Source organism: Aquarana catesbeiana, linkage group LG04 (assembly GCF_042186555.1).
Source record: "Aquarana catesbeiana isolate 2022-GZ linkage group LG04, ASM4218655v1, whole genome shotgun sequence".
Classification (NCBI taxonomy): Eukaryota; Metazoa; Chordata; class Amphibia; order Anura; family Ranidae; genus Aquarana; species Aquarana catesbeiana.
In genome coordinates, this window is record NC_133327.1 from 59,888,727 (window position 1) to 59,916,507 (window position 27,781).

A 27,781-nucleotide genomic window follows, 5' to 3' on the forward strand; every position below is an offset into this window, starting at 1 on the left:
ATGTGCGTTTACATGCATTTGCCATGCAATTGTTTTTGTAGTCCAGTATGGGATTTCACTTTGTATGATTCTTAGTAGTATATTCTTATGAATAGTGGGTAACTTTGTCTGCTGCAGCTTCTTTATACATTTGGTTCACAAACAAATAGGTGAGTGCAAAGAGTTTGGTGAATAGAATTTATTTGCATCACTTTTTTTTTTTTGCATTATTTTCTTTTTTTTTAATGAGTTGCATATACACTGTGTTCACATGCATTACGGTACATTTACATGCATTATTTAAATACACATGAAAGCACCACAAGCGTGTGAACATATGCGTTCCTACTGCGTTTTACAACACGTTCGACTGCCTCTGGCGAAAACGAGCCCTGAATAATAAAATAGATCAATAAATAAAATCCAAAAATGTTAACCCCGTAATAATGACATAAATCAAAAAAAATGCAGAGGCTAACCCTTTAATGATCAAATAAATCAATACAATTTAGCTGTTAACCCCGAATGATGAAATACAGTAAGATATAAAACCTAAATGTTAACCCCTTAATGATCAAATAAATAAATCAATAAAATGTAGCTATTAACCCATTAATGATGATATAAAGTAATAAATAAAATGTAGATGTTAACCCCTTTTCAATGAAATAAATAAAATGCAGCTGTTAACCCCTTAATGATCAAACAAATCTATAAAAAGTAGATGTTAACCCCTTAATGATCAAACAAATCTATAAAAAGTAGATGTTAACCCCTTAATGATCAAATAAATAAAATGTAGACGTTAACCCCTTAGTAAATAACATAAATCAATAAAATGCAGATGTTAACCCCTTAATGATCAAATAAATAAAATGTAGACGTTAACCCCTTAGTGATCACATAAATCAATAAAATGCAGATGTTAATCCCTTAATGATCAAATACATTTAAAAAATGTAGATGCTAACCCACAATGATGAAATAAAGTAATACATAAAGTGTAGCTGTTAACCCCTTAATGATATAATAAATTAATAAAATGTAGATGTTAACCACTTAATGATCAAATACATCAATAAATTGTAGCTGTTAACCCTTAATGATAAAATCAAGTAATACATAAAATGTACATGTTAACCCCTTAACGATCAAACAGAAAAAATCAATAAAATGTAGCTGTTACCACCTTTATGATGAAATAAACTAATACATAAAGTGCAGATGGTAACCCCTTTTTAATGAATCAAATAAAATGCAGCTGTTAATGCCTTAATGATCAAATAAATCAATAAAATGTAGCTGTTAACCCCTAATGATGAAATAAGGTCATTAATAATATATAGATGTTAACCCCTTAATGATCAAACAAGTAAATCAATAAAATGTAGCTGGTAACACCTTAATGGTGACACAAAGTAAAAAAATAAAATGTAGATGTTAACTCCTTTTTGATGATGTCAATAAAATGCAGCTGTTAACCCCTTATAATGGAATAAATCAATGCATAGAATGCAACTGTAAATCCCTAATGATAAAATAAATCAATCAATAAAATTTAGATGTTCCCCCTTTCTGATGAAATATATAAAATACAACTGTTAACCCGTAACGATGAAATAAACCAATCAATAAAATATAAATGGTGTCTCCTAGGGGTTGTTTACACCACAATTCCTGCGCTCAATGTATGGTTCCTCTATGTGCATTTACATGCATCAAATTTTTTAGGCATTATTTACGATTTTTTGTTTTGTTTTACAGAGTTGCATTTGCATGCATATGCAGTGTGTCCTTGTGTATTCAAGTGCAACCCTTTTTTCATTTAGACTAGAGTAAGAGAGGGTTATAACCTCTGTCAATTTTTTTTCCCATCTGTTTCCCATAAGGGAGATTTCCCTTTACTGCCTGTCCCATAGCCAAGACAGGAAGTTGTCACTAGAACTAGTGTTCCCATTGAAAGATTTCCTCTCTATTTCTGTTCTGGTGACAACCCAAAATTTGGGATTTACTTTCCAATTAGATGATAATGGTAATCAGAACCCCCTAACAGGGGGCACAGACAGCAATATAAACCTGACAAGGGTTCTAATCCCTAAAACTAAAATAAAAGTTTTGCCTTTAGTTATACTTTAAGGATGAAATAAATGAGATGCAACTGTTAACCCCCTAATGCCTTAAGGTAAAACAAACCTGACTCCTGAACCCAATTTTGCACCTTAGGCATGTGTTAGTAAAACTTTACATGTAGGTGTGGCCACGGCCTGGAGCATCCAATCAGGGAGAGACCCACAGTATATTGTATATAGGTTAATGGTAACGAATAATGGCAGTTTTGTAGGCACTGATATAAGCAACCCACATAGTGTTACCAGGCTTGGGCCTGTATTACCAGGGGGCGGCTTTTGCTGGAGGGGTGGTGGTTTGCAGTAAATTGGAATGGGGCTATAATGCTGCTGTGGAGAAGCCCATGCTACCAGACTGGAAACCGGGATGTTTCTTTTAGGTAGACATAGTCCCTGAGCTGACCCTACCCCCCCAGGAACCTCTCCCTGTTCTATGCATTGCCCTAACTTGTGGGGTCTCTGTACCTGCCCTACCACTGGCAAATGACATGGTTCACCCTATTTGATAGTGTCCCACACCAAGATGGCCACCTGTGAGACTAATGGAGTCCATAAGGGGACAATTCTCCTAACAGACTCCATTCTGTCTGTAATAGTAGCACAATGCCACCTACAGGACGGAGGAGAAACTTGCACCTGCCTACAAAACGTGTTTCCCCGTAATTAAGAACGGGTCTTATATTAATTTCTGCCTCAAAAAAACACACTGAGCTTATCTATGTCTCCCCCTCTCCCCCTGTCAGCTCAGGAGTCATCATTATGACATCTTTTATCCCAAAAATAAACAAAAATATGTAATCTGTTTTGTAAAAATATTATATAATGTCCAGTGAAGCCTCCTTTTGTAACTTTATTGTCGAAAATACCTTATTTACAGCACAGCTGGGCGCTCAAGTGATCCGCCGGAGCTCTTGTTCACCACTCTCAGCACTGCAGAGGGAAGGGCCGAGATGCCTGTTGACATCAGCTCCGAGCACTGCAGAGGGGAGGGTCGAGATGCCTGCTGACGTCAGCCCCGCTCCGAGCACTGCCGAGGGAAGGGCCGAGATGCCTGTTGACATCAGCTCCACTCCAAGCACTGCAGAGGGAAGGGTCGAGATGCCTGCTGACGTCAGCCCCGCTCCGAGCACTGCAGAGGGAAGGGTCGAGATGCCTGCTGACGTCAGCCCCGCTCCGAGCACTGCAGAGGGAAGGGTCGAGATGCAGTGGCGGCCCATCCATTAGGGGTGCACATGCACCGCCCCCCCCTATCCATGCATCCGGCCCTAATCTACCTGCAGGGCACCGGACGCATGGCTTCCAATGGGGGGTGTTTTTTTTTAAGCACGTGATTAGAGCCAGAGGCTCTAATAGGCTTCAAAAAAGGGTAGGCACGGGGCGCAGAGCACTGTGCCCTGAGCCCACCCAGTTCTGTGACAATAGCGAATTAATACTCGCTATTGTCACACTAATCCTCCTCCCGGCCAATTAGGAAGCGGGTCCTAAGACCCATCACCCGATTGGCTGTCGCCTGTAGGAGCGCTGCCCGCCCATGACCTAGATGGGGTAAGTGGGGGGGTAGTTGTTTGCCGCAAAAAAAAAAACACCACCAGCTGCCACTGCCTGCTGATGTCAGTCACACTCAGAGCACTGCCAAGGGAAGGGCCGAGATGCCTTCTGATTTCAGCCCCGCTCCGAGCACTGCTGAGGAAAGGGTCGAGATGCCTGCTGACGTCAGCCTCGCTCCGAGCACTGCTGAGGAAAGGGTCGAGATGCCTGCTGACGTCAGCCTCGCTCCGAGCACTGCTGAGGGAATGGCCAAAATGCCTGCTGAAGTCATCCCCGCTCCGAGCATTGCAGAGGGAGGGGCCACTGACGTCAGCCAGGAGGAGAGGAGAAGATCTCCAGCGGGTCACGTAAGCACCCAGCAGCGATGTAAATAAGGGATTTTCGACAATGAAGTTACAAAAGATTAGATTATATATTTTTACATAGGCTTTACTAGGGCTTATTTTCGGGGTAGGGCTTATATTGCAGCCCTACCCGAAAATCAGGCAAGGTCTTATTTTCAGGGCAGGGCTTATTTTCGGTTTGGGAAAACATGGTACTGTACATATCATCACAACTACAGTAGAATAGAAAAGCCCTCTTTATTTCACATTTTCTCAGGGTTTTATTTTTTTCGGGAATAAAAAAACATAAAATAACGTTATGCTGTAAAGTATGCTGCCAAAGGATACCCGTTAGTTTATTTATACAAAACAGATAAAACGTCATCAGCAGATGAAGCTACACACTCCAAAATGGGAACTTTTCTCCAGTCATGAAAGTGTAAATAGCGATGGTGGTGATGGAGTGGTCATGGAGTTCACAGCTATATTAGGAAAGGAGGAGAAGTATGCTTGTATGTGTAACTGACCACAAAACAAACAATGGAGGAAAACTAGTCTGTGGTTTATTTAGAGAGAAAAGTTCATCTTTCAGCTTTCATAACAGAAAGGGCCCAGCTAATGGAGGCTCGAGGAGGTATTTAAGGCCGAACTCTAGGCATACAGTGGGGACGGAAAGTATTCAGACCCAATTAAATTTTTCACTCTTTGTTATATTGCAGCCATTTGCAAAAATCATTTAAGCTCATTTTTTTTCCTCATTAATGTACACACAGCACCCCATATTGACAGAAAAACACAGAATTGTTGATATTTTTGCAGATTTATTAAAAAAGAAAAAAAACTAAAATATCACATGGTTCTAAGTATTCAGACTCTTTGCTCAGTATTTAGTAGAAGCACCCTTTTGATCTAATACAGCCATGAGTCTTTTTGGGAAAGATGCAACAAGTTTTTCACACCTGGATTTGGGGATCCTCTGCCATTCCTCCTTGCAGATCCTCTCCAGTTCTGTCAGGTTGGATGGTACACGTTGGTGGACAGCCATTTTTAGGTCTTTCCAGAGATGCTCAATTGGGTTTAAGTCAGGGCTCTGGCTGGGCCATTCAAGAACAGTCACGGAGTTGTTGTGAAGCCACTCCTTCGTTATTTTAGTTGTGTGCTTAGGGTCATTGTCTTGTTGGAAGGTAAACCTTCGGCCCAGTCTGAGGTCCTGAGCACTCTGGAGAAGGTTTTTGTCCAGGATATCCCTGTAATTGGCTGCATTCATCTTTCCCTCGATTGCAACCAGTCGTCCTGTCCCTGCAGCTGAAAAACACCCCCACGGCATGATGCTGCCACCAACATGCTTTACTGTTGGGACTGTATTGGACAGGTGATTAGCAGTGCCTGGTTTTCTTCACGCATACAGCTTAGAATTAGGCCAAAAAGTTCTATCTTGGTCTCATCAGACCAAAGAATCTTATTTCTCACTATCTTGGAGTCCTTCGGGTGTATTTTTAGCAAACTCCATGTGGGCTTTCATGTGTCTTGCACTGAGGAGAGGCTTCCATGGGGCCACTCTGCCATAAAGCCCCGACTGGTGGAGGGCTGTAGTGATGGTTGACTTTCTACAACTTTCTCCCATCTCCCGACTGGAGCTCAGCCACAGTGATCTTTGGGTTCTTCTTTACCTCTCTCACCAAGGCTCTTCTCCCCCAATAGCTCAGTTTGGCCAGACGGCCAGCTCTAGGAAAGGTTCTGGTCGTCCCAAACGTCTTCCATTTAAGGATTATGGAGGCCACTGTGCTCTTAAAAACCTTAAGTGCAGCAGACATTTTTTTGTAACCTTGGCCAGATCTGTGCCTTGCCACAGTTCTGTCTCGGAGCTCTTCAGGCAGTTCCTTTGACCTCACGATTCTCATTTGCTCTGACATGCACTGTAAGCTGTAAGGTCTTATATAGACAGGTGTGTGGCTTTCCTAATCAAGTCCAATCAGTATAATCAAACACAGCTGGACTCAAATGAAGGTGTAGAACCATCTCAAGGATGATCAGAAGAAATGGACAGCACCTGAGTTAAATATATGAGTGTCACAGCAAAGGGTCTGAATACTTAGGACCATGTGATATTTCAGTTTTTCTTTTTTAATAAATCTGCAAAAATGTCAACAATTCTGTGTTTTTCTGTCAATATGGGGTGCTGTGTGTACATTGAGGGAAAAAAATGAACTTAAATGATTTTAGCAAATGGCTGCAATATAACAAAGCGTGAAAAATTTAAGGGGGTCTGAATACTTTCCGTCCCCACTGTACAGCCATATACACAGATGTGTAAGTCTCTGGACTATTGAAGGGGGTTGGTTTTTACCAGAAATTAATATTCTCTTTCTAAAAGAAATACAGCGGGGAATGTAAAAGATGCATGGCCTAGAGATGGTGTCGAGGCGGGGGGGGGGATTCGGTTAGGGTGTCAGAGGTAGCATGCACAGAGGGTCTTGTGAACAGGATATTGAAGTGGACCTTAACGTAAGAGTGCAAGTACCGCTAATTCTTCTAGCCCAGAATTACATAGTTACATAGTTACATAGTAGGTGAGGTTGAAAAAAGACACAAGTCCATCAAGTCCAACCTATGTGTGTGATTATGTGTCATTATTTCATTACATATCCCTGTATGTTGTGGTCATTCAGGTGATTATCTAATATTTTCTTGAAGCTATCAATGCTCCCCGCTGAGACCACCGCCTGTGGAAGGGAATTCCACATCCTTGGCGCTTTTACAGTAAAGAACCCTCTACGTAGTTTAAGGTTAAACCTCTTTTCTTCTAATTGTAATGAGTGGCCACGAGTCTTATTAAACTCTCTTCTGCGAAAAAGTTTTATCCCTATTGTGGGGTCACCAGTACAGTATTTGTAAATTGAAATCATATCCCCTCTCAAGCGTCTCTTCTCCAGAGAGAATAAGTTCAGTGCTCGCAACCTTTCCTCATAACTAAGATCCTCCAGACCCTTTATTAGCTTTGTTGCCCTTCTTTGTACTCGCTCCATTTCCAATACATCCCTCCTGAGGACTGGTGCCCATAACTGGACAGCATACTCCAGGTGCGGCCGGACCAGAGTCTTGTAGAGCGGGAGAATTATCGTTTTATCTCTGGAGTTGATCCCCCTTTTAATGCATGCCAAATTACGTCAGCTTTAACGGCCCCTCATCCCCGCCCACCTGTAACCTTCTGGGACATATCACATGGCACAGGAGCCTGAAGACCCAATCTGACAGTTCAGTGCAATCTCATGCATGTACAGTGGAAAGCCGGCTGTGAAACATTAGGAAGTCACAGTCAGCACCCACAGCCAAGATGGCGGCACTGAGGAGCCAAAAACCAGTGGAGAACCGGTCCACGTGAAAACATCACTGGACTCCTGGGCTGGCGAGTGTCTGTTTCTTAAAAGTCAGCCGTTGCAGTATTTGTAGCTGCTTGCTTTTTCTTTAAATAAGCTAGAGTTCTTCTTAAAGCGGTAATAAACCGCATCTTAAAAAAAGATTAAAAATCATCTGCAAGGCATTGTCATAATGTGCTAGTATGCATCGCGGCACGTTGTCACCGCTGACAGGGCTTCCATCTTTACCTGGTCTTCCCTATGGGTTTGCGGATTCCAGCTACATGGTATGCCCGTCCTTCAAAGGGCACGCTCTTAGTTGAGCCAAGTATACACCATAGAGGGATATTTTATTCATATTTTATGTCTGAGGTTTACAACCACTTTAAAGGGAACAGAGGATTCAGCTTTGAAATATGTCTACAAATGATTTAGCTATGCAATTTTCTCACTAAGTTATTTGTTGAATTATCTCTGATGCTACAAAATTTGCCCTGGGTATATAGGCTTCATTGACTTCTGGTCACAAAGGAGTTAAATAAACTTTCTTAAAAGAAAGAAAGAGCTACCTGCCGACCCTACAAAACATCATTCTGATGTAGAGAAATCCCCAGCTGAAGTTTCTTCTGAAACTGACACTTTAGGAAGTGTCAATCTCTTGTGTTTTCACGTTGCACTCAGTGGTTCCTCACAGCGAACCCCCAGTTATTAAGGATTAGTGTTGGCAAAGAGTTTGGCCCACTTAAAGTTCAACCCGAACTTCACCCAAACGCACAGTCAATAAGTTGTTAAGGAGCGGGACCGGGAAGCCGACTGCCGTGTCTCCAACAACGCTTGAGTCATCAGCTGTCAGCGGGCTTACCCGCTGACAACTGAAAGAAAAAAGAAATGCCTGTTAAAAAAAAGAGAAATAAATGGCGTCCATACTGGGCCCTTTGGGTCTGGCATGGATTTTACGGAGAACCCCATGTCAAATTTTGGAAAGGGGGAGGCCAATGAGTGCCCCAGGCCACATGCCATCACATTGGGGGGGGTGGGTTCTTTGGGGCAGGGGGGGCTCTACCCCCCCCACCCCAAAGCACCTTGCCCTCATGTTGATGGGGACAAGGGCCTCTTCCCCACAAGCCTGGGCTGTGGTTGTGGGGGGTCTGCGGGTGGGGGGCTGGCAATTGCAACCGCGAGTCAATTTAAATGTGATTTGACTTTTTTTTTCTTTAAAAATTTCATTTTTGCTGCAGCAGGTTCTATACACACTACAGATGCGCCACTTTACAGGAAGACTAAGGGGACCCCCAGGCACTATATTTAAAGGAATTTTATATTTTTATCGTTTCCCTTTAAACATAATTAAAATCACTGCTCCTTTAAAACTATTGTTTTTTTAACAAAATTTTGCATTGATAAATGTCCACCAGGGCAGTAACCGGACCCCCATACCCTTTTTAAGACCAACAACTTGCATACAAGCCTTTAAAATGGGGACTTTTGATTTCTCATGTTTAGCTCCCATAGACTTCAATGGTGTTCGTGGTTCGGGCTAAACTTTTTCCCTGTTTGGGAATTCTGCTGCAAACGGAACAGGGGGTGTTCGGCCCATCTCTATTAAGGATACTCTCCTCATGAGCAGTATTGTTAAAGTTATATTAAATTCTCACTTTCAGCAGCTGATTTAATCACTTAGACCCCTTTCACACTGGGGCGTTTTTCAGGTGCTTTTGGTCTAAAAATAGCACCTGTAAAATGCCTGAAAAACGCCTCCCCTGCAGCCCCAGTGTGAGAGTCCAAGTGCTTTTACACTGGATCGGTGCGCTTGCAGGACGTTAGAAAAAGTCCTGCAAGCAGCATCTTTCGGGCGGTGGAGGAGCGGTGTATAACCGCCCCTGCCATGGGAATCAATAGGCACCGCTGCCGAAGTGCCTGCAAAGTGCTTCAGCAGCAGCTTTTAACCCTTTATTTGGCCACTAGCAGGAGTTAAAAATGCCCCGCTAGTGGCTGAAAAGCGTCACTATTACAGCTGTAAAGCAGCGCTTTATCACTAATGCCCCCGCCCCAGTGTGAAAGTAGCCTTACTGAGTATGCAGCTTCTTCATCTTTTAATCCTTGCCTATGTTCCAGTTTAAACTGGTGCCAGGACTGCTGCCACAGGTTTCCTGTATCAGGGTGGCTTGTTTCTTATGCAGCATCATATGGAGCCATCCTCGTATGCAAGAGTTAGATTTGTGTCTCCCTTCACTGCATCAATAGAAAAACACAGCCAAATAACCTAGGATAGCAAGACACCCCCCCCCCCCTTCCTCTCTCCCTTCTCCTCTCTCCCTTCTCCAAGCTAACAGACTGATTGGAAACTGCACTATCCAATGTTAACCCTTATCTGTGAAGACCAGAAATTAGAAATTCAGGGAAGCAGCTCTGCAAGAGCAGGAGCCAGCAGCATTGAAAGCTGTAAGGCTATCACAGTGGTCACATGATCGGGAGTCGGTTCAGCCAGTTCCCAGTCATTGGCACAGACCAAGAGCCGTCCTTGACAGCTCGGTCTGGGAGCTCTCCATATAGAAATCTCTACTGCCCATAGACACATATGTGTGCAGCATGGGTGTTAAAGTCTGCTCTCTTTGCGACCACAAATATGCGTTATGCAGATGGTAAAGGGTTAAAGAAGAATTCCAGGTATACCATTTTTTTCATTGTTTACTTTCAAGAAGAAGAAGGTTTCCAAAATGCACCAAAAACAATGTAACAGATACCTTTATCAAAGAATGCACAAAACAAGAATGCACGAGGCAGGTAAGTTCTTCATAGATAATAGGTAACATCATAGAGAACTTTAACACTCTGAGAGTAAAACGAAAAATAAGTGTTCTAAATGAGGGAGGTAAAAAAGCGACCAAGACGGGGTAGAGTTGGAAAGAGATGTGAGATAAAACAGACGGGGGAATGGACAAACTATTTCAGTGGACTAAAAACAAAAAAGGGAGGGGAGGGTGGTGGACAGGGTAAAAAACCACCAAGGTAGAAAACCTTGCGTGGTGGGTCAGATGGAGAGAAGAGTTGAGTGCCAGATATGGCATTTTTTCTATAGTTACATTGGACCATCTTTATTTATAAAAAAATTTTTGGATCAGGATCACCCTTAAAAATCACACCAGACTTGAAGGGCCTGGTATGAATTATGGGGGAACCCCCCACGTCGTTTTTTCTCTATCCAGGCTTATTTGCTTACATGCCCAGGGATTCCTGTCTGCGCCTGTGGGCATCCTTAAAAAACCACTGGGGGGTGGGAGGCTGTCTTTTATATTAGTAGGAGTAATTTTATAAATGATGTTTGTTTACAGACCAAACCTTAAGCTCATCCCTACTCTTTACCCCCTATTACTTTAAGATTATCATAAGGATCCAGGTAGAGAGAGAGTATCACCGCTCCAGGTGGGTCAGATCAAAGTAAAAGGCATCTCCTTCAGTCTAGAAGTCCAGGTGCTGGCAATGCTGTAGTAGGTAGACATCAAAGAAATCCTGGACAGCCGCACTCCAAAAATATTTGCCTTTATTCAATAAAGTGTCATCCAAAATACAGGTCACAGCAAAGTGGAACAAAGCTTACGCGTTTCGCACTACACAGAGTGCTTAGTCATAGCTATGACTAAGCACTCTGTGTAGTGCGAAACGCATAAGCTTTGTTCCACTTTACTGTGACCTGTATTTTGGATGACACTTTATTGAATAAAGGCAAATATTTTTGGAGTGCGGCTGTCCAGGATTTCTTTGATGTCTAACATAAGGATCCAGGGCTACCCTTTCAGGCTTTTTGTATAAGAAGCCATAGGGCTGACTCAGACAGCCAGGCTCTACCAACAACCAAAATATCACTCTTGGGTGGATTGACCCTTTGAAGTTGAAAGCTATATGTGAAAAAAGATCATTTGGTGACAGACAGTTGTACACTTTAGCTCGTTCGATCAGTTTTTCTGCTGTCCTTTGCCTACAAACATTGAGGCTGATTTACGAAAAAGAGTTGAGAATCTCCACTCTATTCACTTCAATTCTCCAATAATGTGAAAAGCAAATCTCTGTTTAATTATTTCATCTGCACATGACTGAGTATTCACCCCATATAATTATATTGGAGATCATTGTCACCACAACAAATTGATGGAAAATCTCATGTTAAAATTGTCAGAAGAACAAGAGGAGAGCGCAAATCTTCCAAATTTGTTGTCATTCAGGGATTTTCTGCTTATTCTGTAGTAAGCAACTTTCATCTCCTGGACAGAAAGTAAAGTGAAATCTCAAACTGAACACAGCTACAATTTATTGAGTGAAGATTCTCAACTTCTATAGTAATCAACCCAAAATAGTTTCTTAAATGAAAGAATGTTTTCATTTACACATTTCTTCAGAATCCTATTATATGTGTCTACAGCAGCCATTCTGAACCAGGGTTCAGTGGATTCCTAGGTTTCCTTCTGAAGTTGCTAGGGGTTCCTTGACCTGTGGATGATGGCCTCCAATTTGATGGTGCCTGGATAGTTCCAGAGCCAATGTCACTTGGCCAAACCAGTAAGATGACACTAATGATCTTTTTAAATGCCTGTAAGAGTGACATTCCTCCCACTGACCACCACTGTAAGGGGGGTATTCTTTCCACTGTCCACAACTGTAAGGGAAGTATTCTTCCCACTGACCACAACTGTAAGGGAAGTATTCTTCCCACTGATCACCACTGTAAGGGGGGCATTCTTCCTACTGACCACCAATGTAAGGGGGGGTTTCTTCCCACAGATCACCTTTCTTCCCACTGATCACCATTGGTAGGGGGATATTCTTCTCACTGACCACCTCTGCAAGGTGGGTGTTTTTCACACTATCACTCTAATGCCCCGTACACACGGTCGGATTTTCCTATGGAAAATGTCCGATCGGAGTGTGTTGTCGGAAATTCCGACCGTGTGTGGGCTCCATCGGACATTTTCCATCGGATTTTCCGACACACAAAGTTGGAGAGCAGGAGATAAAATTTTCTGACAAAAAAAAATCCGTTGTCGGAATTTCCGATCGTGTGTACACAAATCCGACGGACAAAGTGCCACGCATGCTCAGAATAAATAAAGAGATGAAAGCTATTGGCCACTGCCCCGTTTATAGTCCCGACGTACGTGTTTTACGTCACCGCGTTTAGAACGATCGGATTTTCCGACAACTTTGTGTGACCGTGTGTATGCAAAACAAGTTTGAGCCAACATTCGTCGGAAAAAATCCTAAGATTTTGTTGTCGGAATGTCCAAACAAAGTCCGACCGTGTGTACGCCCTATTAGGGGGTATTCTTCACACTGATTACCATTGTAAGGGGGTATTCTTCACATTGACCTATTCTGTAAGGGGGTTATTCTTCACACTGACCTCCTCGGTTAGGGGGTATTCTTCACACTGACCACCAATTTAAAGGGGATATTCTTCACACTGACTACCACTGTAATGTGGGTATATGTCACAGTGACCATAACTGTAAGGGGGTATTCTTCAAACTGACAACCACATTAAGAGGCGTTCTCTTCCCATTGACCACCACTGTAAGGGGGATATTCTTTGCACTGACCTCCTCTGTAAGAGGGGTATTCTTCACACCGAATCTCCTCTGTAAGAGGAGGTATTCTTCCCACTGACCACCACTGCAAGAGAGGTCTTCTTAACACCGCCAACCACTGTTAGGGGGTTATTCTTCCCACTGACCACCACTGTAAGGGGGGGTATTCTTCACACCAACTGCCACTGTAAGAGGAGTAATCTTCACACCAGCAGCCACTGTTAGAGGGGTATTCTTAACACTGACCACCACTGTAAGGGGGGTATTCTTACCACTGTAGGGGGTATTCTTTACACTGGCCTGAAATGTAAGCAGCATTTTTTCCCACTGATTCCTGATGATTTGGTTTTAGCATGGGGTTCCCTGAGACCTGAAAATTATTTTAAGGTTCCCCTGGTGTAAAAAGTTTGCGAAAGTTTGGTTTACATAGAAAGAGAAAGCAGCAAAAGAACAGAAAGGAAAACTTCTGTGTAGCTTTAACAGTTCCAGTGTTACTACAACAAACATTGGTCATACATTATTGTTTCTCTCCAGGCTGGGAATGACAATACGGCACAGTCAGATAGTCAATGTTTGTTACAGAGATATGGACACTAATGTAGGCTGTTAGCTGGTAAAAAGAAAACTGAACTGAACATAGTAAATCACATTTCCTTATAGTCCTTTGAGCGACACAAGAATGTAGTATTTTTTTAAATCTCTTAAAGCAGCAGAATAACTTAATTGTCAATGATCTACTATAATCTTGCGTGCCTCAATGAGATTTTACCATAAGTACAAAAATCTTATTTTCTTTATCGTACATTAAAAGGACACAGACATGTGCTAGTTTTATGACAACTGGGTTATACTGATGACTTCAGGAGGTTAAAGTGATTCTAAAGGAAAGAATTAAAAAATAAAAGAACAAACAAACAAAATACCTACTCTGTGTAAAGGTTTTGCACAGAGCAGCCCGATCCTCTTCTTTATGGGTCCTTCTTGCTAGGGGGGCACTCAAACAGACTCACTCTGTGTGTCCATTCACACACAGAGTGTCCCCCCCCCCCTCCTCATTGGCTCACTGGCTGTGATTGACAACAGCAGGAGCCAATGGCTTCTGCTTCTGTGTGATCCAATGAGGAGAGAGACCCTGGAGAGCCGCTGCTCTTATGCACATTGCTGGATCGAGATGGGGTCAGGTAAGTATAAGGAGGGCTGGGGGGGAGCTGCACCCAGAAGGTTTTTTACCTTAATGAATAAAATGCATTAAGGTAAGAAACCTTGAGCCTTTAGAACCACTTTAGAGAAATACTACATTCCTGTGTCCCTCAATGGACTTCAAGAAAAATGTTTACGGTAAATACGAAAATCCTATTATTTGTGTAATTTGGCAAGACTTTTGTACTGTTTGGGACTGTGGAGTGACTCGCTATTAAAGAGTCAGAAAACTATGCTGGAGGCAACATAAATTGTTGGATCTCTAGAGGCTTTACAAGTCTTTGTATTCCGTGGCCCCAAGGCTCCGTATTCTTTAACCGCATCTATGCTCACAACTATCAGAGCCTGGAGAATTGGTTTACTTAGTGAAAAATACTCTGACACCGCAGTGTCACCTAATTCACCCCTCTGGAGGAACCCTTCCCTGCCTCACTTTTTTATGTTACCTGATCCAGCTGTGTGGACTAAACATGGGATCAAACGTATCTCTCAAATAGTAGAACAGGGATCCCTACATCCCTTAACAAGTCTATCTGAGGACTTTAATGTACCCCTCACACATAATTTTAGTTATTGTCAGCTCTCCTATGCCTTCAATAGTCAATTCGCTCGGGCCTCTATTAGGTTAATGGAGTCAGAGCTTGAACAGGTACTCAGAACAGATTGCTCTCTCCACATCTCACATGTATGCGCATCTAATGTTGTTAGCCCTACCTTTTCGAATCACTTCCAAACAAGTGGCTGTGGAATGCTCCACATTTAGACAATGATGATTGGGATTATATATGGGATCTCTCATTTAAAACGCTTGTTTCTTTACGTGATTGATTCAGTTCAAAATAGTGCACAGAGCCTATTTTACCCCCTCTAGACTACACACACAAATCCCCGTTCTGGCTCTCGTGCCCGCGATTGCAGGTGCCTGGCAGCGATCACGCCCGCCGGCCATGCGCATCGGGTGCCCCGCCATGCAGCGGGCGCTATGGTTTTTAAAGGAGCCGGCGTACAGGTACGGCGTTTCGTGGGAACAAACCACTTACCCTAATAGTATGTGACTCACCTCCCATCCCCTTTATATTATCCCTTACCCCGCTAGTATTGGACTTACCTCCTATCCCTTTTATATTATCCCTTACCCCAGTAGTATGTGACTTACCTCCTATCCCCTTTATATTATCCCTTACCCCAATATTATGGGACTTACCTCCTATCCCCTTTATTTTATCTCTTACCCCCATAGTATGGGACTCACCTCCCATCCCCTTTATATTATCCCTTACCCCACTAGTATGGGACTTACCTCCTATCCCCTTTATATTATCCCTTACCCCAATAGTATGGGACTCACCTACCATCCCCTTTATATTATCCCTTACCCCAATAGTATGTGACTTACCTCCTATCCCCTTTATATTATACCTTACCCCAATAGTATGGCACTCACCTACCATTCCATTTATATTATCTCTTACCATAATACTATGAGACTCACCTCCCATCCCATGTATATTATCCCTTACCCCAATAGTATGGGACTCACCTACCATCCCCTTTATATTATCCCTTACCCCAACAGTATGGGACTCACCTACGATCCCCTGTATATTATCCCTTACCCCAATAGTATGGGACTCACCTACCATCCCCTTTATATTATCCCTTACCCCACTAGTATGGGACTTACCTCCTATCCCCTTTATATTATCCCTTACCCCAATAGTATGGGACTCACCTACCATCCCCTTTATATTATCCCTTACCCCAATAGTATGTGACTTACCTCCTATCCCCTTTATATTATACCTTACCCCAATAGTATGGCACTCACCTACCATTCCATTTATATTATCTCTTACCATAATACTATGAGACTCACCTCCCATCCCATGTATATTATCCCTTACCCCAATAGTATGGGACTCACCTACCATCCCCTTTATATTATCTCTTACCATAATACTATGAGACTCACCTCCCATCCCATGTATATTATCCCTTACCCCAATAGTATGGTACTCACCTACCATCCCCTTTATATTATCCCTTACCCCAACAGTATGGGACTCACCTACGATCCCCTGTATATTATCCCTTACCCCAATAGTATGGGACTCACCTCCCATCCCCTTTATATTATCCCTTACCCCACTAGTAAGGGACTCACCTCCCATCCCATGTATATTATCCCTTACCCCAATAGTATGGGACTCACCTCCCATCCCCTTTATATTATACCTTACCCCAATAGTATGGCACTCACCTCCCATCCCATTTATATTATCCCTTACCCCAATAGTATGGGGCTCACCTCCCATCCCCTTTATATTATCCCTTACCCCAATAGTATGGCACTCACCTACCATTCCATTTATATTATCTCTTACCATAATACTATGAGACTCACCTCCCATCCCATGTATATTATCCCTTACCCCAATAGTATGGTACTCACCTACCATCCCCTTTATATTATCCCTTACCCCAACAGTATGGGACTCACCTACGATCCCCTGTATATTATCCCTTACCCCAATAGTATGGGACTCACCTCCCATCCCCTTTATATTATCCCTTACCCCACTAGTAAGGGACTCACCTCCCATCCCATGTATATTATCCCTTACCCCAATAGTATGGGACTCACCTCCCATCCCCTTTATATTATACCTTACCCCAATAGTATGGCACTCACCTCCCATCCCATTTATATTATCCCTTACCCCAATAGTATGGGGCTCACCTCCCATCCCCTTTATATTATCCCTTACCCCAATAGTATGGCACTCACCTACCATTCCATTTATATTATCTCTTACCATAATACTATGAGACTCACCTCCCATCCCATGTATATTATCCCTTACCCCAATAGTATGGGACTCACCTCCCATCCCCTTTATATTATCCCTTACCATAATAGTATGAGATTCACCTCCCATCCCATTTATATTATCCCTTACCCCAATAGTATGTGACTTACCTCCTATCCCCTTTATAGTATCCTTTACCCCAATAGTATGGGACTCACCTACCATCCCCTTTATATTATCCCTTACCCCAACAGTATGGGACTCACCTACGATCCCCTTTATATTATCCCTTACCCCAATAGTATGGGACTCACCTCCCATCCCCTTTATATTATCCCTTACCCCACTAGTAAGGGACTCACCTCCCATCCCATGTATATTATCCCTTACCCCAATAGTATGGGACTCACCTCCCATCCCCTTTATATTATCCCTTACCCCAATAGTAAGGCACTCACCTACCATCCCATTTATATTATCTCTTACCATAATAGTATGAGACTCACCTCCCATCCCATGTATATTATCCCTTACCCCAATAGTATGGGTCTCACCTCCCATCCCTTTTATACCATCCCTTACTCATTATTCCTGCAATCATTTCTGCTGTCCCCTACAACACACAATAACTCCTAAATTGCTTTAGTAATGCTAAAATGTATTTGTTCCTATCAATAAAGTATATCTGAATCTTGAGAAAGAGTAAAAGAGAAACAGAAAGAGAAAGGGAGATAACATGATAGAGAAAAAAATATCTTTTATGGTTAAACATTTTGCGATTGAACATATATTTAGATCAGCTCTCTAAATATTACCAATAAATATTATACACACCATACTATATATTATTGAGCCAATGAAAAGTCTTTTTTTTAAATGATGGCAGCATTCGTAATTCAGAAACAGCTGTCAAAATATTGCAGTACCACCATTATTCCACTTGACAGCAGTGTTTCCTCTTTTGCTAGCGTGTTATGAGTTCCTATTCCAAGAAAAAGAAACTAAATTGCCTTTTAATAGAAAAAAAAGCAAAAAAAAAAAATCCTTCTCAACCAACTTTTTTTTTTCCCAACCCAGCTAAACTGACAGTGTCTGCTGGTGTCACGGGTAAAACCCTGGGGCCCAAACTGCAACCCGGGGGCCACATGCAGCCCTTTGGTGTTTGTTGTGTAGCCCTTGGACTTCAGCAGTTTGTAATGGTAGAGTATTGATTTGTAAAAAAACAGCAGTGATTTCTACTAGCTTTGTGTAGTATGCCCCCCAGTCTCTCACTTGTCTTGTGCATTACATGTAGTGTATGTAATGTGTGGCCAATGCTGATGTTAAGGCAGGCTCCAATCTAATGGGGTGCTAGGGTGGGCTGTGCCCACCTAGACTATAGCTGCCCATGGAATCAGGCACTCTGATGGGGACACCTAATGTAAGGGGGCACTTTGAAGGGGACCCTGATGGGTACCTTGATGTAAGGGGGGACTTTAATGGAGACTTTCATGTAAAGGGGAATCCGATGGGGACCTTGATGTAAGGGGGGATGCTAATGGTAACCCTTGATGTAAGGGGGGAACTCTGATGGAGACCCCTGATGTAAGGGGGAACGCTGATGGAGACCCCTGATGTAAGGGGGAACTCTGATGGAGACTCCTGATGTAAGGGGAACTCTGATGGAGACCCCTGATGTAAGGGGGAACTCTGATGGAGACTCCTGATATAAGGGGGAACTCTGATGTAGACCCCTGATGTAAGGGAGCACTCTGATGGGGACCCTGATGTAAGGGGGGAAATTGATGAAACGGGTGAATCTGAGGGGGGACTCTAATGGAGATCCTCATGTAAAGGGGGAATCTGATAGGGACCTTAATGTAAGGGGGGGGCTCTAATGATAACCCCTGATGTAAGGGGAAACTCTGATAGGGACCCTGATGCAAGGGGGAACTCTGATGGGGACCCTGATGTAAGGGGGCTCTCTGATGGGGACCATGATGAATGGAGGCACTCAGATGGAGACAATTATATAGGAGTCAATTGGTTTAAGGTGGGCTCCTGTTGGGGACCACAATGTAAGGGAGCACTCTGATGTGAACCCTGATGTAAGGAGGCACAGGTTCTGCTTAAGCATCCTAATTTAATGACATGCTAATGCATACTAGTGTTCCCTGTTCACGCTTATACCACCTTGACACCACCTCTGGGTCATGACTCGTAGTACAGAAGTGTGCTGAGTGAACAGGGAATACTGGTTCCCTGCATCTCTAACACTCTATGTAACAGACTGTCAGTCACTGACATTTTTACTGCACGCCCAGATCAGATAGGCTAGATCCGGCCCTGTGTTAAGGACTGCATTGAGGACCCCTGTACCTTGGATGTTAATAACTACTGCCATTGATGTCTGGTCCAGCAGAAAATGATAAATAGATCATTGGATCATCAAATGATAATCTAATATGTGTAAGAAATCTTTATACAGCACATTAATATAGCTGTACAATGTGTCAATCATATGAAAAATTGTTTGTGTGTGCACACAATCATACTGCTTAACAAGCCTTAATACCACTGTGTGATGACGTGGCTTGGAATTTTTACATTTTTATTTCTATTGATAACATAGAAATGAACAGGGATAATCCAGCACTCCCTGTTACTTTATTGTTGATTAGACAAATATCTCAGGCTACAGCTACATAATACTCAGAACCTGGGAAACCATGTTATCAGTGCAGGATCAGACAGTGGACAGAGCAGTAATTGTCAGACATCAGGGGACCCTGTAAACTTTCAATGGATTTTGGTGTGTTACAATGGAAAAAGTACTGTAAAGCCATTTTGTCTGCTCTAGTACATTGGCGCTCTATTTATTTGAATGGGCTGCCTTAATGCAACGCCCATTAAGGTGCAACATAACGCATACTGACGCAACGTACCATAACTTGTTCTCTTTTAGGACAGTTCCTTTTTACAGAAAGTAATAGACAAGGAAGAAGTAGATGTGTATCTTGGGTGAATAAAGAATTGTGCCTGAAGGACTAGTCGTTCCTTTTTAAATAATCATGAATGTCCAACTTTGCAAAGATCACAAATTACCCAATCGGTCTATGAAAAACCTTAAAGCGAAGTTCCACTCAAAAGTGGAAGCTCCACTTATCTGCCTCCTCCTTCCCTCCGGTGCCACAATTGGCACCTTTCGGAGGGAGTGGGTACCTGTTTTTGACAGCTACCTGCTCCCACTTCCCAGTGATCTTGTCGGAAGTTAGGCCCCCTCCTCCTTCCCCCATCGCCGGGCCATTCAGAAAACGCAGCGCTCTTCGAGCATGTGCAGTAGGGAACCGGCTGTGAAGCCGCAAGGCTTTACTGCCAGTTTCCCTTAGAAGCAGCGGCAGCAGCACCCAAGAGTCCAGAATTATCGGCTTGGGTGCTGACATCGCGGGACCCCTGGACAGGAAAGTGTCCTAATATTAAAAGTCAGCCGCTCGGCTACAGTATTTGTAGTAGCTGACTTTTAATTTTTTTCTGAAGGAGGCTGGAGCTCCTCTTTAAAGCACAGGTCCATGTAATGACCCACATTTACCCCTTAACCCTCTCTTTCCCTTGTAGAGAATGTCCAACATTATTTTTATTACCTTGTTCCTGCATTGAGAAACATCATTTAATACCCCTTGTGACATCAGGAGCAGTTGGTGGGAGCTTAGTTGCTATTGAGCTAGCAAAAGCCCCGGAACTATATCTCTAAAGATCCCTTTGACTGCACATGGTGTGTGTCAGATCAATAGGTATTTGTCTGTAATTGCAGCATTTTTAAAGAGGAAAAAAAATCTAGGAAAATGTATTGCAGGGCCACATATTGATTTATAGAGTAAAGAGTAATTGATTTATAGGTAACCCACACTGAAAGGAATATTGAGGCCAACATTGTTGATCTCATCTAAAATTCTTCATTGCTTGTTGCATGCTTGTTCTGGGTTAATGACTCAGAAAGAACTGAAGCTAAAGACAAACAGATAGTATTTTCAAAAGAAGGTCACCAATGGTAGCCTACAAGCATCTCCCATTGAAATGTTCTACTAAGCTACAAGCCAATTGAATTCTCTGCTAAAACGTTGATGCCTTCCAAAGTCTAATAATAGGGTCCAAAGCTTCCAGATATGCCAGGTAATGCTCTGTATGTACTTCCGCTGGATGACAGATAAATGATCACCTCAAATGAACTGTAATATCCCTACAACACAGCATGGTTATCTATCTGTAAGTTATTTATGATGTAAAATATGTAGTCTGAGATCATCCAGTGCCAAATGTAGCTGTGCTTCTAGAGAGTTATGTTCTTTTGACACATGTACAAAGCTAGAAAATTTAGCCTCAAGTATAAATTGGACGATTTTAGCTGGGGTGTACTTGCTATGGACAAAATGTGTCCTTAAAGTGATTGTAAAGTCATTTTTATAAATAAACATGATATACTTGTGAAAAAATTGAGACAGAATCTGCAATATGTGGCACCACATCCAATTATGTATAAAGAATTATGAAGAAAATAGAAAGGCGGACTTTGAAGGCTCTAGTCCTATATGGGACACTATACACTATGGCATACCTATGTATTCACCCTTGCTGCATGTTTTTATTATGAGATTTAATACATTTTGATATTTTATTTTACTTCTGAGTAATATTTCTTCCCTACTGGGAGTATAGTGGCAGCCTTCAAAGTCCGCCTTTCCATTTTCTCCATAAAACATGATATACTTAGCTGCTCTGTGTAATGGAATTGTGGATTGCAACTCACTTTGCTCAGTAAGGTATACAAAGACCTGCAATCAAATCTTGGTCATATCTGAGGGGTCCCATATGCTAAAGGTTATTTCCTACGTGATTCCATCCAAACACAGAAACAGGAAAACTACTTTTTCTGCAAGTTTTTTTCTCTTTTATGTTCAAAACTGTTTGCCTATGTACTGTTGGTGGACTATGTACTTGATGGTCTTTTTTCAACCTCACCTACTATGTAACTATGTTTGTGTAACTTTTCAACTTCAACTGTCTTTTTGTAACTTTTTGTATTCCTTTTCTCCTAAAAATATTAAAGAGGGTCTTCAGCCTGTAAACAAAAATGTAAAAGTCATCAGCTACAAATACTGTAGCATATTAGCAAAAGAAGGGCACACCGACCTAGTGCATTACCAAAAAAGTTTTATTCCAGATAAAAACGACAATGGTTGTACTCGCATACAGACGTTGTGTATAAGCATATCACAGCAGAGGCAGATGCGAACAGTCATCCTCAGGTCTAATGTAAAGACCCAGTGATGCCGGAAGATCAGGCAGTGTTTGGAGTGGCTAACGCATTTCAAGGGAGAACCCTCTTCCTCAGAACCAAAGTGATGAATGACCAACCTCTCCATATATATATGTTACAAGGAGAGGTTGGTCAGTCATCACTTTGCCTCTGAGGAAGAGGGTTCTCCTTTGAAACGTGTTAGCCACTCCAAACACTGCCTGATCTTCCGGCATTACCGGGTCTTTACATTAGACCTGAGGGTCACTGTTTGCATCTGCCTCTGCTGTGATATGCTTATACACAACGTCTGTATGTGAGTTCAACCATTGTCATCTTTATCTGAGATACAGTTCATTTTTGGTAATGCACTTGGTGATGCGTCTTTCTTTTGCTAATATTTTACAATTCTAAGGATACCCATTGTCCTAAGGAGGGCAGCAAGGCCGTTGGCAATGAAAAGAGTTGTCTGCACTACACATCCCTAGACCTACCACCCAAGCACAGGAGAATTTTTCTGACAAATACTGTAGCTGCTGACTTCTAAATAACACACACTTACCTGTTCCTGGATGCAGCGATGTCCTCACCTGATCTGGCTCTTTGCCAGTCTTCAGGTGCAGGCATCCTAACTGTGGGCAGCCAACTGTGACTCCCTGCAGCTTCACAGCTGGCTGCCTACTGCACATGCGCGGGCCACACTATGCCCCTTGCTTGGTCCCGCAGTCTCCTGGGACCTTGACATTTCCAATTAGGCTATGAAGGGAAGGAGAGGGTGGGGACAAACTTCTGCCCAGATCACCGCAGTGATCTGACCAAAAGTTGGAGCGGGTATCTGTCAAAATAAGGTACCCACTCCCCCCCCAAAAAAAAAAACATCCCAAATATTGGAGAGGAGGGGGGAGGAAAAGTGGGACATACACCTTTTGATTGAAGTTCCCCTTTGGCTCTGTGTGTCCATAAGTCACACACAGTGTGGCTCGCCCCCCCCCCCCACCCCGCTCCCCCCTCACAGAATTTGATTGACAGCAGCAGGAACCAATGCCTCCCACTGCTGCCTCTGCACCTGTAAGGAGAGAGTGAGCAGTGACGTGACTTCTCAGGCACAGCACTGGATTGAAAGTGGAGTCAGGTAAGTATTTAGGGGGGCTGGGGGGCACAGATACATTCTGTGCACTAATGTTAAAAAAAAACTTCAGCCTTTAGAACCACTTTAAGTTGTAAAATGCAACAAGGTAATGTTAACAGTCACCAAAAATTCACAGTGACGTGAGAAAAAAAAGCTTACTCAATAAAATACACAAATGAAAAAAAAAACAAAGTGCCTTTGCCACCCACAGCAATCAATGATATTCCAGCTTTCATTTTCCTAGCACATCCAGATAGAGCTGCAGAGGGATATCCTCGAGTCAATAAACAGTACTGAGATGTTTCACAATATACTGTACAATACTTGTTCTTGGCTGATTGAATTAAAGGTAAGTCATACATCTGTTATCATAACTTATCTCTTAATAAATGTTTATGGAGCTTTGCTCTCAATCGTCTGCAAAATATCTATTAATGTGCTGCGGACACAATGAACAAACATAAAAAGGACCATAAAAATTACAAACATTTTTAGTAGGTGAAAAACACACCCTTTTTGTACCCCTGGAAACAGTGCCACCATAGACGCAAACCAGAGTCCATCATTTTCAAAAGATGTAGGTAGTTTGCACACATGAGGTTAGAAGACCATATGTTTGGTGGAATCTAGTTGAAAATAGAGGTAAATACAGGTAAACGGAATGCTTCACTACAACAATGAGGCGCAAACATCTATTGGGTGAAAAGAAAGAGAGATGGCACAATTAAAGGTACATTATCTGATATCTGAGACATTAGTCAATACTGTTTGTACAGAAGGCACATTTCCATGCGTTAAAGTAGCTACAATAAAGGCAATTGATCTCAAGCTTGATAGTGGAGGACCTTTTATCTATATCAATGTTACATTGATGTCCCTGTGCAAAATAAACCATGATTATGCAGGCTGTTTTCATGATGACTATGGTGCCTGAGAATAAAGTTCTTAATACATTATGGCAGCTAGCACAGCATTTTTTTCCATAATCCCCTTTAATTGTAGGACAAGCATACTTACTTGTAGCCATCTTTCACATCCTGAAAACTCCATAACATTCTGTTTGCAATACAACAGGAACATGACAATTGTTAGTCTTCTCACCAAATATTTTTTGCAAGAGTGGCCATGCAGTACTTCTCCAATGACAAACAAACTCTTTAAACTCTTCTGGTCGTAAACCCTTAAAAAAAATTCCAAAAAAAACCCCCTGCAAGACAAAGGCATAATGAGCTAGTATGCATAGCATACTAGCTCATTATGAATTAATTACCTGAGATCGAAGCCCCTACAGCGGTCCTCGTTCACCTATCCAGCGGCCGACATCATTCCAGGGGCGCTGTGATTGGCCGGAGCCGCGATGACATCACTCCCGTGCATGCGCACTGGAACCACCGGTAACGGCACAGGATAACTGAAGCAACGGCACGTACATGCCGTTGCTTCGGTTTGCTTAAGTGCGCATGTGCCGATGACGTGGGCACATGCAAATACAGGGATATCTCCTAAACCGTGCAGGTTTAGGAGATATCCAGTGCAGCTACAAGTAAGCCTAATTATAGGCTTGCCTGTAGTATAAAATGGTTGTAAAGGTTTACAACCACTTAGGTAAACAATTTCACTTGTAAGCCAGAAGGTTCTTTTTCTACTGAAAAGATACCTTATCAAGTTATGTCAAGACTAATATTTCCAACTTGGGGTGGATAAATTCTACTTTGCCATTAGAAGCTGGGAGGCTCCCTATGTCTACTTTTACCACCAGTGGAAAGCACCTTGAATTACAGATTTCAGCCTCCATCAACATATTCTCTCAAACCCCTTTCAAAACCCTATGGCAACCAGCCACAGTAAGCCAGATCATACATTCAATAGCCATAGAAGTCTTTTATTGCAAACCAGAAAAAAACAAGTCACATTGAAAGTGAATAACCATCAAAACAACACAATGGTCCCTAATAGGGATGAGCCAAACTCCCCCCGGTTCGGTTTGCACCAGAACTTGCAAACAGACAAAAAATACGCGCAAACATGCGAACACCCTTAAAGTCTATGGGACACGAACGTGAAAAATCAAAAGTGCTAATTTTAAAGGCTTATATGCAAGTTATTGCCATAAAAAGTGTTTGGGGACCCCGATACTACCCCAGGGGACATGTATCAATGAGAAAAAAGTTTTTAAAACGGACGTTTTTTCAGGAGCAGTGATTTTAAGAATGCTTAAAGTGAAACAATAAACATTAAATATTCCTTCAAATATAGTGACGGGGGGGGGGGTCCCCTTAGTCTGCCTGTAAAGTAGAGCATTTTCCCCATGTTTAGAAAAGTACTGCAGCAAAATTACATTTCTAAAGGAAAAAATGTCATTTAAAATTGCTCACGGCTGTAATGTATTGCTAGATCTCCGCAATATACATAACAAAATCATTTTAAAAAACCCTTGCCGTTTTTTCTTAATTCTGTCATAGGGCTCCTCTTAACCACTTCAGTACACTATATTATATATTGTACATGGCACAAATTGGGCCTTAGGTGTTGGTGATGGCAGAACACGGTAACCCCTCACAGTTACTCTTGTTGGGCACAGAAACAGCCCCTGCTGTTAAATATTATTTCATAAATTGTAATTACATGCCCCTGTTAAACAGGGGCAGAAACATTGGGCCTTGGGTATTGGTGGTGCCAGAACACTGTAACCCCTCACAGTTACTCTTGTTGGGTGTAGAAACATTTCCTGCGGTTAAATATTATTTCAGAGGTTGCTTACCCTCTTTTAGTGGCCTGTGAGTGTCTGCCTCTCCTTGGAGGCCTTCTGGACATCATGGGTATTTTTTTTTTAACACCACACTACACTGTATTATATATAGGGGCCCCAACTATACCCTTGTTTTTGTCCCTTTACTTTCTTTCTATTTACTTTTTTTTTCTTCTTTTCTCTTTCCCTGTTTTTCTTTCTTATGTAGCACGGACCCCTAGGGGACTGTTAAGAATTACCTGCTCATCTGCACAACCATGACCAAGTGAACCTTCCAACCCACCTGACACTCGCGGTTCAGACATCCCTGTAGCACTGTGTGGCAATATTCAAACAACTCAGTATAATTAGGTTCTGAAATATTTTACTTAAACCAAATAAGGGAGAGTTATTTCAAAGAGAGAGGTAATAAATCTGCTGAGCCAAGATAACAGCGCCAACTCAGCAAACAAATTCCTCCCAAAGACACAAGACAATGGTTCAGCAACAACAACAACACTATATACATATATGTGAAGTCTGTTTTGATCTAAGGTCAACTCCTAGTAGATATAACAATAATAGTGTAGCGCTCAAAAACGTGAAAACTGTGAAAAAATTTGAATTACACCACTAAGACAAATGGTATAAAGAAAATAACATAACATATCGTTCCATCTTGATTTAATATACCATGACGGTGTGAATAAACATCAACACAAGTGTAAACTCTAAGGTGACAAATCTTGAAGAAAGTGCTTGATTATGAAGTGCAGTCAAAAAGAGTAAGGTTGGCACGCTTACCAGATGGGGTGGAAACATGTACCGTACAGCACATGGATCAAACAGGCATGATGACTGTAGTGGTCTGTAAGTGAAGCAGTGGATGGATAGTGACCGACCTGGAGGATGGGGTAAACAGTTTAATCTCTGTTTTTGCGGACGATACTAAGCTAAGCAGGGCAATAACTTCTCCGCAGGATGTGGAAACTTTGCAAAACGATCTGAACAAATTAATGGGGTGGGCAACTACATGGCAAACGAGGTTCAACGTAGAAAAATGTAAAATAATGCATTTGGGTGGAAAAAATATGAATGCAATCTATGCACTGGGGGAGAACCTCTGGGGGAATCTAGGATGGAAAAGGGCCTGGGGGTCCTAGTAGATGATAGGCTCAGCAATGGCATGCAATGCCAAGCTACTGCTAACAAAGCAAACAGAATATTGGCATGCATTAAAAAGGGGATCAACTCCAGAGATAAAGCGATAATTCTCCCGCTCTACAAGACTCTGGTCCGACGGACATCATCTGGGGTGTCAGTGTCGTATGCAATCACTGTAGTATGTATAGGGGGACTCACCAATAAAGGAATAGCCCGAAAATGAATCACAGGTGACACCTTGGACTGCTTCCGCAGTAGACCAAGATGGGGACGGCGTGCGTTCCACGCCTCGCATGCAAGATCTGCCATTATTGGAGATAAGGGTGGAATTGACAACATGCGTTCCACGTCTCCCCGGCCACCACATCAGGAAGCGGAAATGACGCAAAGCGCTCCACGCCTCGCTCTCACATTCTCCTGTCACTGGATGAGAGGTGGAAAATGCTACAAATGCGTTCCACCTTGCTAATCTAGCCCATCCCACCTCACCCATACGTTGCTGCAAGGTGAAGGCGGGTACACATGATGATAACCACCCATTTAGCAGCAGTACCACAAGCAAATGAG

At 42.4% G+C, this 27,781-nt stretch overlaps 1 protein-coding gene across 1 annotated transcript in view; it reads right to left on the minus strand.

Annotated features, from left to right (window-relative positions):
- Nucleotides 1-27,781, minus strand: part of CLIC5 (chloride intracellular channel 5) — a 204,587-nt gene that overhangs the window by 153,219 nt on the left and 23,587 nt on the right. The window lies entirely within an intron of this gene.